The sequence below is a fragment of the Anomaloglossus baeobatrachus genome, chromosome 9, assembly GCF_048569485.1.
Source record: "Anomaloglossus baeobatrachus isolate aAnoBae1 chromosome 9, aAnoBae1.hap1, whole genome shotgun sequence".
Lineage (NCBI taxonomy): Eukaryota > Metazoa > Chordata > Amphibia > Anura > Aromobatidae > Anomaloglossus > Anomaloglossus baeobatrachus.
The window spans coordinates 163,897,790-163,913,201 of NC_134361.1; the positions used below are offsets into that span (position 1 = coordinate 163,897,790).

Below are 15,412 nucleotides of genomic sequence, written 5' to 3' on the forward strand. Positions count from 1 at the left end.
CCAGCCCCCAAACCCTGCCCTCTGTACCTTTCTCACCACCCGCTTCCCTTCTCCTGTCATCCCCCTACCACCCGGGAAAAAAAGAGATTGCCCCCTCCTTCCACTAGCCCACCCTCCCACCCAAAGAACAACTTCTTCTGCGCAGCTTGTTTTCTAGGCAGCAGCGCTATTGTGATGTCATCGGGGGGCATTGTGACAAGCCGCCAGTGTTCCGTCTCTTCATGTTGTGCACTGTTCAAACCGAAAATACATCAACAGGCAGGCTACAGAAAAGCTTACTAACAAAGGTTAGAGAGGGGCTTTCTCAGAGGGCTTTTTACAGTTTGTCTATTCCCAATTAGCCGGTTTAGTATACTTAATGAAAGTACTAATTCTTTCATAGGCCGCCCATTCTTAGTATTTGACGTTCAGGTAACAACAGGTAACTTTATTTGGAGTGGAAGCAGAGAGATAACACCAGATGCCAATTGTAGATCCTCTCACACCTGTGGTCACTGCAGCATCTGACTCCACTTTGTCCAAAAGGGATCTATTCCATTCAATTACACATGATCTAGATTAGACTGACAACAAGATACTGCACGGGACATAGCAGAGTTGGTGAAGTTGAGTGGTGATGAGTTTGCTATTTGGATGAATAAAGCAAGTAAAAAGTGTGTTAGATAAAAATTCATTTCAATTCGCTAATCGGGCTAATATGAATCAGGTGAATCGAGTTCTGCTTTTGGAAACTGGGTTAAGAAGGGGTGCACCGTTCCTGGAGGTACTGCAATACCAGGTCAATGCGTGGAGTGGACAGAGCAAGCTCTTTTTCCATCTCCCTGTTCTAAAAATCCATTTAATATATGGTCCCCAGATAGGGGACGTATCAGATATTAAACTGATAAGAACAGATACTTCACTTGATCTTAGCCAAAAGGCCGAGAAGCGATAACCAGAATTGGTTTGGGCCTCGTGTGGCACCCTGGCCTATGCCGGACACATCTTAGGGAGAGAGAGCGAGAGGGAGACAAACCCACGCCTACACAAGACATTTTGTCACCCAAGCCAACCCTTGAAAAGGCTGCTTTGCAGAGCAAAAACAAGAAGAATGGTGCGTTTTGCAGCCGCCGCCCACTGCAATGAATCTGAATAACTCCTCCTTTAGGGCGCAAGCAACTCCCCTCCCCCTTGCAGTCTTTCCAATTCACGATACAAAAAGACGGACAGGACAGGTTGCCTGACTTTCCGTCACTGCCACCCTTTGCCATCCTTACCCGTAGAAAGCCCTTTCATCATCCCCAAACCCTAATCTTTTCCCTTTCCTTCCCAGCCCCCAAACCCTGCCCTCTGTACCTTTCTCACCACCCGCTTCCCTTCTCCTGTCATCCCCCTACCACCCGGGAAAAAAAGAGATTGCCCCCTCCTTCCACTAGCCCACCCTCCCACCCAAAGAACAACTTCTTCTGCGCAGCTTGTTTTCTAGGCAGCAGCGCTATTGTGATGTCATCGGGGGGCATTGTGACAAGCCGCCAGTGTTCCGTCTCTTCATGTTGTGCACTGTTCAAACCGAAAATACATCAACAGGCAGGCTACAGAAAAGCTTACTAACAAAGGTTAGAGAGGGGCTTTCTCAGAGGGCTTTTTACAGTTTGTCTATTCCCAATTAGCCGGTTTAGTATACTTAATGAAAGTACTAATTCTTTCATAGGCCGCCCATTCTTAGTATTTGACGTTCAGGTAACAACAGGTAACTTTATTTGGAGTGGAAGCAGAGAGATAACACCAGATGCCAATTGTAGATCCTCTCACACCTGTGGTCACTGCAGCATCTGACTCCACTTTGTCCAAAAGGGATCTATTCCATTCAATTACACATGATCTAGATTAGACTGACAACAAGATACTGCACGGGACATAGCAGAGTTGGTGAAGTTGAGTGGTGATGAGTTTGCTATTTGGATGAATAAAGCAAGTAAAAAGTGTGTTAGATAAAAATTCATTTCAATTCGCTAATCGGGCTAATATGAATCAGGTGAATCGAGTTCTGCTTTTGGAAACTGGGTTAAGAAGGGGTGCACCGTTCCTGGAGGTACTGCAATACCAGGTCAATGCGTGGAGTGGACAGAGCAAGCTCTTTTTCCATCTCCCTGTTCTAAAAATCCATTTAATATATGGTCCCCAGATAGGGGACGTATCAGATATTAAACTGATAAGAACAGATACTACACTTGATCTTAGCCAAAAGGCCGAGAAGCGATAACCAGAATTGGTTTGGGCCTCGAGTGGCACCCTGGCCTATGCCGGACACATCTTAGGGAGAGAGAGCGAGAGGGAGACAAACCCACGCCTACACAAGACATTTTGTCACCCAAGCCAACCCTTGAAAAGGCTGCTTTGCAGAGCAAAAACAAGAAGAATGGTGCGTTTTGCAGCCGCCGCCCACTGCAATGAATCTGAATAACTCCTCCTTTAGGGCGCAAGCAACTCCCCTCCCCCTTGCAGTCTTTCCAATTCACGATACAAAAAGACGGACAGGACAGGTTGCCTGACTTTCCGTCACTGCCACCCTTTGCCATCCTTACCCGTAGAAAGCCCTTTCATCATCCCCAAACCCTAATCTTTTCCCTTTCCTTCCCAGCCCCCAAACCCTGCCCTCTGTACCTTTCTCACCACCCGCTTCCCTTCTCCTGTCATCCCCCTACCACCCGGGAAAAAAAGAGATTGCCCCCTCCTTCCACTAGCCCACCCTCCCACCCAAAGAACAACTTCTTCTGCGCAGCTTGTTTTCTAGGCAGCAGCGCTATTGTGATGTCATCGGGGGGCATTGTGACAAGCCGCCAGTGTTCCGTCTCTTCATGTTGTGCACTGTTCAAACCGAAAATACATCAACAGGCAGGCTACAGAAAAGCTTACTAACAAAGGTTAGAGAGGGGCTTTCTCAGAGGGCTTTTTACAGTTTGTCTATTCCCAATTAGCCGGTTTAGTATACTTAATGAAAGTACTAATTCTTTCATAGGCCGCCCATTCTTAGTATTTGACGTTCAGGTAACAACAGGTAACTTTATTTGGAGTGGAAGCAGAGAGATAACACCAGATGCCAATTGTAGATCCTCTCACACCTGTGGTCACTGCAGCATCTGACTCCACTTTGTCCAAAAGGGATCTATTCCATTCAATTACACATGATCTAGATTAGACTGACAACAAGATACTGCACGGGACATAGCAGAGTTGGTGAAGTTGAGTGGTGATGAGTTTGCTATTTGGATGAATAAAGCAAGTAAAAAGTGTGTTAGATAAAAATTCATTTCAATTCGCTAATCGGGCTAATATGAATCAGGTGAATCGAGTTCTGCTTTTGGAAACTGGGTTAAGAAGGGGTGCACCGTTCCTGGAGGTACTGCAATACCAGGTCAATGCGTGGAGTGGACAGAGCAAGCTCTTTTTCCATCTCCCTGTTCTAAAAATCCATTTAATATATGGTCCCCAGATAGGGGACGTATCAGATATTAAACTGATAAGAACAGATACTACACTTGATCTTAGCCAAAAGGCCGAGAAGCGATAACCAGAATTGGTTTGGGCCTCGAGTGGCACCCTGGCCTATGCCGGACACATCTTAGGGAGAGAGAGCGAGAGGGAGACAAACCCACGCCTACACAAGACATTTTGTCACCCAAGCCAACCCTTGAAAAGGCTGCTTTGCAGAGCAAAAACAAGAAGAATGGTGCGTTTTGCAGCCGCCGCCCACTGCAATGAATCTGAATAACTCCTCCTTTAGGGCGCAAGCAACTCCCCTCCCCCTTGCAGTCTTTCCAATTCACGATACAAAAAGACGGACAGGACAGGTTGCCTGACTTTCCGTCACTGCCACCCTTTGCCATCCTTACCCGTAGAAAGCCCTTTCATCATCCCCAAACCCTAATCTTTTCCCTTTCCTTCCCAGCCCCCAAACCCTGCCCTCTGTACCTTTCTCACCACCCGCTTCCCTTCTCCTGTCATCCCCCTACCACCCGGGAAAAAAAGAGATTGCCCCCTCCTTCCACTAGCCCACCCTCCCACCCAAAGAACAACTTCTTCTGCGCAGCTTGTTTTCTAGGCAGCAGCGCTATTGTGATGTCATCGGGGGGCATTGTGACAAGCCGCCAGTGTTCCGTCTCTTCATGTTGTGCACTGTTCAAACCGAAAATACATCAACAGGCAGGCTACAGAAAAGCTTATTAACAAAGGTTAGAGAGGGGCTTTCTCAGAGGGCTTTTTACAGTTTGTCTATTCCCAATTAGCCGGTTTAGTATACTTAATGAAAGTACTAATTCTTTCATAGGCCGCCCATTCTTAGTATTTGACGTTCAGGTAACAACAGGTAACTTTATTTGGAGTGGAAGCAGAGAGATAACACCAGATGCCAATTGTAGATCCTCTCACACCTGTGGTCACTGCAGCATCTGACTCCACTTTGTCCAAAAGGGATCTATTCCATTCAATTACACATGATCTAGATTAGACTGACAACAAGATACTGCACGGGACATAGCAGAGTTGGTGAAGTTGAGTGGTGATGAGTTTGCTATTTGGATGAATAAAGCAAGTAAAAAGTGTGTTAGATAAAAATTCATTTCAATTCGCTAATCGGGCTAATATGAATCAGGTGAATCGAGTTCTGCTTTTGGAAACTGGGTTAAGAAGGGGTGCACCGTTCCTGGAGGTACTGCAATACCAGGTCAATGCGTGGAGTGGACAGAGCAAGCTCTTTTTCCATCTCCCTGTTCTAAAAATCCATTTAATATATGGTCCCCAGATAGGGGACGTATCAGATATTAAACTGATAAGAACAGATACTACACTTGATCTTAGCCAAAAGGCCGAGAAGCGATAACCAGAATTGGTTTGGGCCTCGAGTGGCACCCTGGCCTATGCCGGACACATCTTAGGGAGAGAGAGCGAGAGGGAGACAAACCCACGCCTACACAAGACATTTTGTCACCCAAGCCAACCCTTGAAAAGGCTGCTTTGCAGAGCAAAAACAAGAAGAATGGTGCGTTTTGCAGCCGCCGCCCACTGCAATGAATCTGAATAACTCCTCCTTTAGGGCGCAAGCAACTCCCCTCCCCCTTGCAGTCTTTCCAATTCACGATACAAAAAGACGGACAGGACAGGTTGCCTGACTTTCCGTCACTGCCACCCTTTGCCATCCTTACCCGTAGAAAGCCCTTTCATCATCCCCAAACCCTAATCTTTTCCCTTTCCTTCCCAGCCCCCAAACCCTGCCCTCTGTACCTTTCTCACCACCCGCTTCCCTTCTCCTGTCATCCCCCTACCACCCGGGAAAAAAAGAGATTGCCCCCTCCTTCCACTAGCCCACCCTCCCACCCAAAGAACAACTTCTTCTGCGCAGCTTGTTTTCTAGGCAGCAGCGCTATTGTGATGTCATCGGGGGGCATTGTGACAAGCCGCCAGTGTTCCGTCTCTTCATGTTGTGCACTGTTCAAACCGAAAATACATCAACAGGCAGGCTACAGAAAAGCTTACTAACAAAGGTTAGAGAGGGGCTTTCTCAGAGGGCTTTTTACAGTTTGTCTATTCCCAATTAGCCGGTTTAGTATACTTAATGAAAGTACTAATTCTTTCATAGGCCGCCCATTCTTAGTATTTGACGTTCAGGTAACAACAGGTAACTTTATTTGGAGTGGAAGCAGAGAGATAACACCAGATGCCAATTGTAGATCCTCTCACACCTGTGGTCACTGCAGCATCTGACTCCACTTTGTCCAAAAGGGATCTATTCCATTCAATTACACATGATCTAGATTAGACTGACAACAAGATACTGCACGGGACATAGCAGAGTTGGTGAAGTTGAGTGGTGATGAGTTTGCTATTTGGATGAATAAAGCAAGTAAAAAGTGTGTTAGATAAAAATTCATTTCAATTCGCTAATCGGGCTAATATGAATCAGGTGAATCGAGTTCTGCTTTTGGAAACTGGGTTAAGAAGGGGTGCACCGTTCCTGGAGGTACTGCAATACCAGGTCAATGCGTGGAGTGGACAGAGCAAGCTCTTTTTCCATCTCCCTGTTCTAAAAATCCATTTAATATATGGTCCCCAGATAGGGGACGTATCAGATATTAAACTGATAAGAACAGATACTACACTTGATCTTAGCCAAAAGGCCGAGAAGCGATAACCAGAATTGGTTTGGGCCTCGAGTGGCACCCTGGCCTATGCCGGACACATCTTAGGGAGAGAGAGCGAGAGGGAGACAAACCCACGCCTACACAAGACATTTTGTCACCCAAGCCAACCCTTGAAAAGGCTGCTTTGCAGAGCAAAAACAAGAAGAATGGTGCGTTTTGCAGCCGCCGCCCACTGCAATGAATCTGAATAACTCCTCCTTTAGGGCGCAAGCAACTCCCCTCCCCCTTGCAGTCTTTCCAATTCACGATACAAAAAGACGGACAGGACAGGTTGCCTGACTTTCCGTCACTGCCACCCTTTGCCATCCTTACCCGTAGAAAGCCCTTTCATCATCCCCAAACCCTAATCTTTTCCCTTTCCTTCCCAGCCCCCAAACCCTGCCCTCTGTACCTTTCTCACCACCCGCTTCCCTTCTCCTGTCATCCCCCTACCACCCGGGAAAAAAAGAGATTGCCCCCTCCTTCCACTAGCCCACCCTCCCACCCAAAGAACAACTTCTTCTGCGCAGCTTGTTTTCTAGGCAGCAGCGCTATTGTGATGTCATCGGGGGGCATTGTGACAAGCCGCCAGTGTTCCGTCTCTTCATGTTGTGCACTGTTCAAACCGAAAATACATCAACAGGCAGGCTACAGAAAAGCTTACTAACAAAGGTTAGAGAGGGGCTTTCTCAGAGGGCTTTTTACAGTTTGTCTATTCCCAATTAGCCGGTTTAGTATACTTAATGAAAGTACTAATTCTTTCATAGGCCGCCCATTCTTAGTATTTGACGTTCAGGTAACAACAGGTAACTTTATTTGGAGTGGAAGCAGAGAGATAACACCAGATGCCAATTGTAGATCCTCTCACACCTGTGGTCACTGCAGCATCTGACTCCACTTTGTCCAAAAGGGATCTATTCCATTCAATTACACATGATCTAGATTAGACTGACAACAAGATACTGCACGGGACATAGCAGAGTTGGTGAAGTTGAGTGGTGATGAGTTTGCTATTTGGATGAATAAAGCAAGTAAAAAGTGTGTTAGATAAAAATTCATTTCAATTCGCTAATCGGGCTAATATGAATCAGGTGAATCGAGTTCTGCTTTTGGAAACTGGGTTAAGAAGGGGTGCACCGTTCCTGGAGGTACTGCAATACCAGGTCAATGCGTGGAGTGGACAGAGCAAGCTCTTTTTCCATCTCCCTGTTCTAAAAATCCATTTAATATATGGTCCCCAGATAGGGGACGTATCAGATATTAAACTGATAAGAACAGATACTACACTTGATCTTAGCCAAAAGGCCGAGAAGCGATAACCAGAATTGGTTTGGGCCTCGAGTGGCACCCTGGCCTATGCCGGACACATCTTAGGGAGAGAGAGCGAGAGGGAGACAAACCCACGCCTACACAAGACATTTTGTCACCCAAGCCAACCCTTGAAAAGGCTGCTTTGCAGAGCAAAAACAAGAAGAATGGTGCGTTTTGCAGCCGCCGCCCACTGCAATGAATCTGAATAACTCCTCCTTTAGGGCGCAAGCAACTCCCCTCCCCCTTGCAGTCTTTCCAATTCACGATACAAAAAGACGGACAGGACAGGTTGCCTGACTTTCCGTCACTGCCACCCTTTGCCATCCTTACCCGTAGAAAGCCCTTTCATCATCCCCAAACCCTAATCTTTTCCCTTTCCTTCCCAGCCCCCAAACCCTGCCCTCTGTACCTTTCTCACCACCCGCTTCCCTTCTCCTGTCATCCCCCTACCACCCGGGAAAAAAAGAGATTGCCCCCTCCTTCCACTAGCCCACCCTCCCACCCAAAGAACAACTTCTTCTGCGCAGCTTGTTTTCTAGGCAGCAGCGCTATTGTGATGTCATCGGGGGGCATTGTGACAAGCCGCCAGTGTTCCGTCTCTTCATGTTGTGCACTGTTCAAACCGAAAATACATCAACAGGCAGGCTACAGAAAAGCTTACTAACAAAGGTTAGAGAGGGGCTTTCTCAGAGGGCTTTTTACAGTTTGTCTATTCCCAATTAGCCGGTTTAGTATACTTAATGAAAGTACTAATTCTTTCATAGGCCGCCCATTCTTAGTATTTGACGTTCAGGTAACAACAGGTAACTTTATTTGGAGTGGAAGCAGAGAGATAACACCAGATGCCAATTGTAGATCCTCTCACACCTGTGGTCACTGCAGCATCTGACTCCACTTTGTCCAAAAGGGATCTATTCCATTCAATTACACATGATCTAGATTAGACTGACAACAAGATACTGCACGGGACATAGCAGAGTTGGTGAAGTTGAGTGGTGATGAGTTTGCTATTTGGATGAATAAAGCAAGTAAAAAGTGTGTTAGATAAAAATTCATTTCAATTCGCTAATCGGGCTAATATGAATCAGGTGAATCGAGTTCTGCTTTTGGAAACTGGGTTAAGAAGGGGTGCACCGTTCCTGGAGGTACTGCAATACCAGGTCAATGCGTGGAGTGGACAGAGCAAGCTCTTTTTCCATCTCCCTGTTCTAAAAATCCATTTAATATATGGTCCCCAGATAGGGGACGTATCAGATATTAAACTGATAAGAACAGATACTACACTTGATCTTAGCCAAAAGGCCGAGAAGCGATAACCAGAATTGGTTTGGGCCTCGAGTGGCACCCTGGCCTATGCCGGACACATCTTAGGGAGAGAGAGCGAGAGGGAGACAAACCCACGCCTACACAAGACATTTTGTCACCCAAGCCAACCCTTGAAAAGGCTGCTTTGCAGAGCAAAAACAAGAAGAATGGTGCGTTTTGCAGCCGCCGCCCACTGCAATGAATCTGAATAACTCCTCCTTTAGGGCGCAAGCAACTCCCCTCCCCCTTGCAGTCTTTCCAATTCACGATACAAAAAGACGGACAGGACAGGTTGCCTGACTTTCCGTCACTGCCACCCTTTGCCATCCTTACCCGTAGAAAGCCCTTTCATCATCCCCAAACCCTAATCTTTTCCCTTTCCTTCCCAGCCCCCAAACCCTGCCCTCTGTACCTTTCTCACCACCCGCTTCCCTTCTCCTGTCATCCCCCTACCACCCGGGAAAAAAAGAGATTGCCCCCTCCTTCCACTAGCCCACCCTCCCACCCAAAGAACAACTTCTTCTGCGCAGCTTGTTTTCTAGGCAGCAGCGCTATTGTGATGTCATCGGGGGGCATTGTGACAAGCCGCCAGTGTTCCGTCTCTTCATGTTGTGCACTGTTCAAACCGAAAATACATCAACAGGCAGGCTACAGAAAAGCTTACTAACAAAGGTTAGAGAGGGGCTTTCTCAGAGGGCTTTTTACAGTTTGTCTATTCCCAATTAGCCGGTTTAGTATACTTAATGAAAGTACTAATTCTTTCATAGGCCGCCCATTCTTAGTATTTGACGTTCAGGTAACAACAGGTAACTTTATTTGGAGTGGAAGCAGAGAGATAACACCAGATGCCAATTGTAGATCCTCTCACACCTGTGGTCACTGCAGCATCTGACTCCACTTTGTCCAAAAGGGATCTATTCCATTCAATTACACATGATCTAGATTAGACTGACAACAAGATACTGCACGGGACATAGCAGAGTTGGTGAAGTTGAGTGGTGATGAGTTTGCTATTTGGATGAATAAAGCAAGTAAAAAGTGTGTTAGATAAAAATTCATTTCAATTCGCTAATCGGGCTAATATGAATCAGGTGAATCGAGTTCTGCTTTTGGAAACTGGGTTAAGAAGGGGTGCACCGTTCCTGGAGGTACTGCAATACCAGGTCAATGCGTGGAGTGGACAGAGCAAGCTCTTTTTCCATCTCCCTGTTCTAAAAATCCATTTAATATATGGTCCCCAGATAGGGGACGTATCAGATATTAAACTGAAAAGAACAGATACTACACTTGATCTTAGCCAAAAGGCCGAGAAGCGATAACCAGAATTGGTTTGGGCCTCGAGTGGCACCCTGGCCTATGCCGGACACATCTTAGGGAGAGAGAGCGAGAGGGAGACAAACCCACGCCTACACAAGACATTTTGTCACCCAAGCCAACCCTTGAAAAGGCTGCTTTGCAGAGCAAAAACAAGAAGAATGGTGCGTTTTGCAGCCGCCGCCCACTGCAATGAATCTGAATAACTCCTCCTTTAGGGCGCAAGCAACTCCCCTCCCCCTTGCAGTCTTTCCAATTCACGATACAAAAAGACGGACAGGACAGGTTGCCTGACTTTCCGTCACTGCCACCCTTTGCCATCCTTACCCGTAGAAAGCCCTTTCATCATCCCCAAACCCTAATCTTTTCCCTTTCCTTCCCAGCCCCCAAACCCTGCCCTCTGTACCTTTCTCACCACCCGCTTCCCTTCTCCTGTCATCCCCCTACCACCCGGGAAAAAAAGAGATTGCCCCCTCCTTCCACTAGCCCACCCTCCCACCCAAAGAACAACTTCTTCTGCGCAGCTTGTTTTCTAGGCAGCAGCGCTATTGTGATGTCATCGGGGGGCATTGTGACAAGCCGCCAGTGTTCCGTCTCTTCATGTTGTGCACTGTTCAAACCGAAAATACATCAACAGGCAGGCTACAGAAAAGCTTACTAACAAAGGTTAGAGAGGGGCTTTCTCAGAGGGCTTTTTACAGTTTGTCTATTCCCAATTAGCCGGTTTAGTATACTTAATGAAAGTACTAATTCTTTCATAGGCCGCCCATTCTTAGTATTTGACGTTCAGGTAACAACAGGTAACTTTATTTGGAGTGGAAGCAGAGAGATAACACCAGATGCCAATTGTAGATCCTCTCACACCTGTGGTCACTGCAGCATCTGACTCCACTTTGTCCAAAAGGGATCTATTCCATTCAATTACACATGATCTAGATTAGACTGACAACAAGATACTGCACGGGACATAGCAGAGTTGGTGAAGTTGAGTGGTGATGAGTTTGCTATTTGGATGAATAAAGCAAGTAAAAAGTGTGTTAGATAAAAATTCATTTCAATTCGCTAATCGGGCTAATATGAATCAGGTGAATCGAGTTCTGCTTTTGGAAACTGGGTTAAGAAGGGGTGCACCGTTCCTGGAGGTACTGCAATACCAGGTCAATGCGTGGAGTGGACAGAGCAAGCTCTTTTTCCATCTCCCTGTTCTAAAAATCCATTTAATATATGGTCCCCAGATAGGGGACGTATCAGATATTAAACTGATAAGAACAGATACTACACTTGATCTTAGCCAAAAGGCCGAGAAGCGATAACCAGAATTGGTTTGGGCCTCGAGTGGCACCCTGGCCTATGCCGGACACATCTTAGGGAGAGAGAGCGAGAGGGAGACAAACCCACGCCTACACAAGACATTTTGTCACCCAAGCCAACCCTTGAAAAGGCTGCTTTGCAGAGCAAAAACAAGAAGAATGGTGCGTTTTGCAGCCGCCGCCCACTGCAATGAATCTGAATAACTCCTCCTTTAGGGCGCAAGCAACTCCCCTCCCCCTTGCAGTCTTTCCAATTCACGATACAAAAAGACGGACAGGACAGGTTGCCTGACTTTCCGTCACTGCCACCCTTTGCCATCCTTACCCGTAGAAAGCCCTTTCATCATCCCCAAACCCTAATCTTTTCCCTTTCCTTCCCAGCCCCCAAACCCTGCCCTCTGTACCTTTCTCACCACCCGCTTCCCTTCTCCTGTCATCCCCCTACCACCCGGGAAAAAAAGAGATTGCCCCCTCCTTCCACTAGCCCACCCTCCCACCCAAAGAACAACTTCTTCTGCGCAGCTTGTTTTCTAGGCAGCAGCGCTATTGTGATGTCATCGGGGGGCATTGTGACAAGCCGCCAGTGTTCCGTCTCTTCATGTTGTGCACTGTTCAAACCGAAAATACATCAACAGGCAGGCTACAGAAAAGCTTACTAACAAAGGTTAGAGAGGGGCTTTCTCAGAGGGCTTTTTACAGTTTGTCTATTCCCAATTAGCCGGTTTAGTATACTTAATGAAAGTACTAATTCTTTCATAGGCCGCCCATTCTTAGTATTTGACGTTCAGGTAACAACAGGTAACTTTATTTGGAGTGGAAGCAGAGAGATAACACCAGATGCCAATTGTAGATCCTCTCACACCTGTGGTCACTGCAGCATCTGACTCCACTTTGTCCAAAAGGGATCTATTCCATTCAATTACACATGATCTAGATTAGACTGACAACAAGATACTGCACGGGACATAGCAGAGTTGGTGAAGTTGAGTGGTGATGAGTTTGCTATTTGGATGAATAAAGCAAGTAAAAAGTGTGTTAGATAAAAATTCATTTCAATTCGCTAATCGGGCTAATATGAATCAGGTGAATCGAGTTCTGCTTTTGGAAACTGGGTTAAGAAGGGGTGCACCGTTCCTGGAGGTACTGCAATACCAGGTCAATGCGTGGAGTGGACAGAGCAAGCTCTTTTTCCATCTCCCTGTTCTAAAAATCCATTTAATATATGGTCCCCAGATAGGGGACGTATCAAATATTAAACTGATAAGAACAGATACTACACTTGATCTTAGCCAAAAGGCCGAGAAGCGATAACCAGAATTGGTTTGGGCCTCGAGTGGCACCCTGGCCTATGCCGGACACATCTTAGGGAGAGAGAGCGAGAGGGAGACAAACCCACGCCTACACAAGACATTTTGTCACCCAAGCCAACCCTTGAAAAGGCTGCTTTGCAGAGCAAAAACAAGAAGAATGGTGCGTTTTGCAGCCGCCGCCCACTGCAATGAATCTGAATAACTCCTCCTTTAGGGCGCAAGCAACTCCCCTCCCCCTTGCAGTCTTTGCAATTCACGATACAAAAAGACGGACAGGACAGGTTGCCTGACTTTCCGTCACTGCCACCCTTTGCCATCCTTACCCGTAGAAAGCCCTTTCATCATCCCCAAACCCTAATCTTTTCCCTTTCCTTCCCAGCCCCCAAACCCTGCCCTCTGTACCTTTCTCACCACCCGCTTCCCTTCTCCTGTCATCCCCCTACCACCCGGGAAAAAAAGAGATTGCCCCCTCCTTCCACTAGCCCACCCTCCCACCCAAAGAACAACTTCTTCTGCGCAGCTTGTTTTCTAGGCAGCAGCGCTATTGTGATGTCATCGGGGGGCATTGTGACAAGCCGCCAGTGTTCCGTCTCTTCATGTTGTGCACTGTTCAAACCGAAAATACATCAACAGGCAGGCTACAGAAAAGCTTACTAACAAAGGTTAGAGAGGGGCTTTCTCAGAGGGCTTTTTACAGTTTGTCTATTCCCAATTAGCCGGTTTAGTATACTTAATGAAAGTACTAATTCTTTCATAGGCCGCCCATTCTTAGTATTTGACGTTCAGGTAACAACAGGTAACTTTATTTGGAGTGGAAGCAGAGAGATAACACCAGATGCCAATTGTAGATCCTCTCACACCTGTGGTCACTGCAGCATCTGACTCCACTTTGTCCAAAAGGGATCTATTCCATTCAATTACACATGATCTAGATTAGACTGACAACAAGATACTGCACGGGACATAGCAGAGTTGGTGAAGTTGAGTGGTGATGAGTTTGCTATTTGGATGAATAAAGCAAGTAAAAAGTGTGTTAGATAAAAATTCATTTCAATTCGCTAATCGGGCTAATATGAATCAGGTGAATCGAGTTCTGCTTTTGGAAACTGGGTTAAGAAGGGGTGCACCGTTCCTGGAGGTACTGCAATACCAGGTCAATGCGTGGAGTGGACAGAGCAAGCTCTTTTTCCATCTCCCTGTTCTAAAAATCCATTTAATATATGGTCCCCAGATAGGGGACGTATCAGATATTAAACTGATAAGAACAGATTTTTGATTTAATGAAGCTTTCCAAAGCACCGCAAAAAATGCATGACCGAAGTCACACCAAAAACAGTGCAAAGGCTAGGATTCGTGTGGACCCCTCCGTGAGGAGAGGGTCCCCAAAAATCAACCCCGTCCCTCCGAGCCAGAAGGCCACAGCAAGGGTCAGGGATCTTCGGTGCTCCCCCAAGCCGAAGCCTGGTTGAGCCTTGTCGTTGCTCCCAGCGTCCACCCAGGCATCTTACCCAAGTGGAGTAGAGAGCTACTAGTTGTTGGTTTCGCAGCCGAAACTGCCCGGACCGTCAACCGGTGTTGGTTTCTCAGCCCAATGCTAACCGGACCTCCAACCGGGTGTTGGTTTCTCAGCCGAAGCTGACCCGGACCTCCAACCGGGTGTTGGTTTCTCAGCCGAAGCTGACCCAGACCTCCAACCGGGTGTTGGTTTCTCAGACGAAGCTGACCCGGACCTCCAACCGGGTGTTGGTTTCTCAGCCCAAAGCTGAACGGACCTCCGACCATGATTATAAAAATTTCCCTTCCTAGCCAGAAGGCCGGGATAGAGCAATATGCTCAGAAAGTATGAAAGGGCAAGGTACGGTGTGCTACAGAGCCCAAGGCTCGCCGGGGTCCCAAGCCAGCAAGCTCAGACTCACTCCAGGGTCGTCAGTCCTGGGGCACATTGCACCATAGCCCCCACACTTACTCAGTCTAATAGCCTCGATCCTGGTAGGGCCATGTTTTCCTCTAGATGAATATACTATACATCAAGAGTACTAGCAAGCGCAACCTTCCAGTGTGCATTGCATCTGCCGAGCCTCACAGATACTACACTTGATCTTAGCCAAAAGGCCGAGAAGCGATAACCAGAATTGGTTTGGGCCTCGAGTGGCACCCTGGCCTATGCCGGACACATCTTAGGGAGAGAGAGCGAGAGGGAGACAAACCCACGCCTACACAAGACATTTTGTCACCCACCCAAGCCAACCCTTGAAAAGGCTGCTTTGCAGAGCAAAAACAAGAAGAATGGTGCGTTTTGCAGCCGCCGCCCACTGCAATGAATCTGAATAACTCCTCCTTTAGGGCGCAAGCAACTCCCCTCCCCCTTGCAGTCTTTCCAATTCACGATACAAAAAGACGGACAGGACAGGTTGCCTGACTTTCCGTCACTGCCACCCTTTGCCATCCTTACCCGTAGAAAGCCCTTTCATCATCCCCAAACCCTAATCTTTTCCCTTTCCTTCCCAGCCCCCAAACCCTGCCCTCTGTACCTTTCTCACCACCCGCTTCCCTTCTCCTGTCATCCCCCTACCACCCGGGAAAAAAAGAGATTGCCCCCTCCTTCCACTAGCCCACCCTCCCACCCAAAGAACAACTTCTTCTGCGCAGCTTGTTTTCTAGGCAGCAGCGCTATTGTGATGTCATCGGGGGGCATTGTGACAAGCCG

At 47.3% G+C, this 15,412-nt stretch overlaps 11 non-coding genes and 1 pseudogene across 11 annotated transcripts; all 12 read right to left on the minus strand.

Annotated features, from left to right (window-relative positions):
• Positions 1 to 741: 741 nt before the first annotated feature.
• Positions 742 to 932, minus strand: LOC142252892 (U2 spliceosomal RNA). Its single transcript, XR_012726255.1, has one exon. It is a non-coding gene; the product is annotated as a U2 spliceosomal RNA (small nuclear RNA).
• Positions 933 to 2,049: 1,117 nt separating this feature from the next.
• On the minus strand, positions 2,050 to 2,240 carry LOC142253952 (U2 spliceosomal RNA). The gene has a single exon (XR_012726980.1). It is a non-coding gene; the product is annotated as a U2 spliceosomal RNA (small nuclear RNA).
• Positions 2,241 to 3,357: 1,117 nt separating this feature from the next.
• On the minus strand, positions 3,358 to 3,548 carry LOC142253953 (U2 spliceosomal RNA). The gene has a single exon (XR_012726981.1). It is a non-coding gene; the product is annotated as a U2 spliceosomal RNA (small nuclear RNA).
• A 1,117-nt stretch (positions 3,549 to 4,665) lies between these two features.
• Positions 4,666 to 4,856, minus strand: LOC142253954 (U2 spliceosomal RNA). The gene has a single exon (XR_012726982.1). It is a non-coding gene; the product is annotated as a U2 spliceosomal RNA (small nuclear RNA).
• A 1,117-nt stretch (positions 4,857 to 5,973) lies between these two features.
• On the minus strand, positions 5,974 to 6,164 carry LOC142253955 (U2 spliceosomal RNA). The gene has a single exon (XR_012726983.1). It is a non-coding gene; the product is annotated as a U2 spliceosomal RNA (small nuclear RNA).
• A 1,117-nt stretch (positions 6,165 to 7,281) lies between these two features.
• LOC142253956 (U2 spliceosomal RNA) lies at positions 7,282 to 7,472 on the minus strand. Its single transcript, XR_012726984.1, has one exon. It is a non-coding gene; the product is annotated as a U2 spliceosomal RNA (small nuclear RNA).
• Positions 7,473 to 8,589: 1,117 nt separating this feature from the next.
• LOC142253957 (U2 spliceosomal RNA) lies at positions 8,590 to 8,780 on the minus strand. The gene has a single exon (XR_012726985.1). It is a non-coding gene; the product is annotated as a U2 spliceosomal RNA (small nuclear RNA).
• A 1,117-nt stretch (positions 8,781 to 9,897) lies between these two features.
• Positions 9,898 to 10,088, minus strand: LOC142252908 (U2 spliceosomal RNA). Its single transcript, XR_012726270.1, has one exon. It is a non-coding gene; the product is annotated as a U2 spliceosomal RNA (small nuclear RNA).
• A 1,117-nt stretch (positions 10,089 to 11,205) lies between these two features.
• On the minus strand, positions 11,206 to 11,396 carry LOC142253958 (U2 spliceosomal RNA). The gene has a single exon (XR_012726986.1). It is a non-coding gene; the product is annotated as a U2 spliceosomal RNA (small nuclear RNA).
• A 1,117-nt stretch (positions 11,397 to 12,513) lies between these two features.
• LOC142252894 (U2 spliceosomal RNA) lies at positions 12,514 to 12,704 on the minus strand. Its single transcript, XR_012726257.1, has one exon. It is a non-coding gene; the product is annotated as a U2 spliceosomal RNA (small nuclear RNA).
• A 1,117-nt stretch (positions 12,705 to 13,821) lies between these two features.
• On the minus strand, positions 13,822 to 14,014 carry LOC142253053 (U2 spliceosomal RNA). The gene has a single exon (XR_012726375.1). It is a non-coding gene; the product is annotated as a U2 spliceosomal RNA (small nuclear RNA).
• Positions 14,015 to 14,702: 688 nt separating this feature from the next.
• Positions 14,703 to 14,829, minus strand: LOC142253633 (U2 spliceosomal RNA; annotated as a pseudogene).
• Positions 14,830 to 15,412: the final 583 nt, after the last annotated feature.